Source organism: Oratosquilla oratoria, chromosome 35 (assembly GCF_046742065.1).
Source record: "Oratosquilla oratoria isolate Oo_2021 chromosome 35, ASM4674206v1, whole genome shotgun sequence".
In the NCBI taxonomy this organism is placed as follows: Eukaryota; Metazoa; Arthropoda; class Malacostraca; order Stomatopoda; family Squillidae; genus Oratosquilla; species Oratosquilla oratoria.
In genome coordinates, this window is record NC_134811.1 from 34,285,972 (window position 1) to 34,288,471 (window position 2,500).

The following is a 2,500-nucleotide window of genomic DNA, read 5'->3' on the forward strand; positions in this document are numbered from 1 at the left end:
TCTCTTCTCGGTCTCTCCTTCGCTTGCCTCGGCGTGGCCTGCCTCCTACTTGCGTCTTCCTCCTCCCTCGTGCCTCCTACTTGCGTCTTTTTCCTCACGGTCTCTGGCCCTCCTACTTCGGTCTCCTTCCCCTCTGGCCTTTTAGTCCCCTTCGCTCAGTATGAGGTTTTAGCTCCAGTCGCTCCCCTTCTTCCATATTCATAAAGAAAGAAAGAAAAATAGAATCGGGTTACCTTCGTCCCTTTTTCCTTCCTTGTCCTTGTTTTCCCCTTATGTTTTCCTCCTTTTAGCTTTCTATATTGTTTTTATATGCCTTTTTATATCCGGAAGGTGGTTTCAATCATTACGTTTCAGTAGTGACACCAACATATCACAGGGAGATTTTTTTTTTTTTTTTTTGGGGGGGGGGAAGGGTGGGGGAGTCGCTGAGCTCGTAGTCACGTACCCCGGGCCTACGGATCAAGTGGGAGATTCCGGTCCAAGATCCAAGATTCCGGTCTCCGTCTCCTTCAGATCACTTCTCCAACTTCGTAATCTACAAAATCTACACCAACCAGCTACCCACCACCACCATCATTATAACCACCGCCACTATTATTATACCCACCACCACCCTCACCACCCCCACCATAACCATCATAATCACTACCACTATCACCACGACAACCACAATTACCGCCACCATCATCATAACCACCGCCACTAACGTTATCGCCACTGCTACCATCACAATCACCACCCACACCATAATCACCACAATCACCACCAATACCTCAATCACTACGACCACCACACTCACCGCCACCACCATACACCACTGCAACCGCCACCATCATTATAACCACCGCTACTACCACTATCACCGCCATCACTATCACCACTACCATTAAATCCATCACCACCACCATCATTATAACCGCCACCACTACCACGAAAACCACCACTACTACCACAACCACCACCACCAATACCACCACTGCTACCATAATCACCATCACCACCTTCGACCACCATGTTATGAATGTTTTACAGTTTGACAGTTTGCGGATATGTTGCGCACTAAAAATTTAATTTACATATAATCAAGTTTTACATGCATATGATTTATTGATTACAGACAGAAAATACAAAAATATCTATATTTTTGAAGAGTTTAAAACTTGTGAGTGATTTGGAATGTAGAAAATGGATAAGTTCTTGGAGACCTTGGATATTCTGAGTAGAATAGCTGTGCGGTAGCTTCAAGAAGGGCTAAGATCTCAAAACGCAAGAAAATACAAAGTGTCTTAAAGAAAAGGACTCACAAGATTACTCAAAAATGTACTCGTAAAATGAGTACATTTTTGGGAAACCCTGTATATAGGTTTATACGCACATTTTTTTCCGTTTAATTGCGGAGCATTTGCTTTCTATCTCCTTGCAAAACTATTTTGTGTTTCTGTTTTTACCTTTGAAATTAAATAAGAATGGGTGATAAAAACTCGACTATGAGCGAGTAAGAAAAATAAATACCCAAAGGGTTTCGTTGCAGACGAGAAGGAACGAAAGAAGGGCGATGGTGGGAGGAAGAGGAAGGTGAGGAGTACATGCTAGGAGGCGCTGAATAGCTGAGACCGAAGCCGTCACCTTTGCTCAGTGCGCTTTAGGGACCTTTTGGGAATGTAACAGTCACTCTTTGCTACGAATCACTGAGAAGTGCGTGACTCAAGCCCGCGACTAGCACCCTTCCAATAGCGTCACCAGTGAAGCTAGAGTCTCATGATTGAAGGCACCTTTATTTTTCATTTACATACATATGCAAAGGCCTTAACCCCCACTGCCCCCATATGAATGGGGGGGAGGGGGATTTGACTGAATCTAAGCACACTTTTTCTTTGACGAGAAAAATGGGGAACGGGGGAATTGGTCTTTCGTCCCTTTCGCTCTTTCCCCATTAAATTGGGTTTCATGATATGCATGGGACACCGTGGCGGTATTCTTGTCTCGTAACACAGGTTCCCTGTTGTGATGTACCACATAAATTCCTCTTTTCTAGTAAATAGCTAGGATATATACGAGTTCAGGCCATCTAGTCGAGAGCTCCACGACGAAATAAATGTAAATAATAATTTAGGACCGAGCATCCCACGGTGCGGAACTGTGGGTAAATCCAGCAGCTCAAGGTCACCTTTGTCCTGGCAACCTGGGTACGTAGGGTAGAGGCTACAAATAAGCACATCATGGTGTGAATCCTGCTGTATTCCTTTGTCATTTTTTTCTCTCACTATTTCACTATCTCTCTATTTCCCTTCTCTCTCCTCTCTCTACCTTCATTTTCTCTCTCTCTCTCTACCTTATTCACAAATTCTCTCTCTCTCTCTCTCTCTCTCTCTCTCTCTCTCTCTCTCTCTCTCTCTCTCTCTCTCTCTCTCTCTTTCTCTCTCTCTCTCTCTCTCTCTCCTCTCCCACTTACTCACTCACTCACTCATTAATTTCCCCTATGTAGCATTGCTAATAGAAA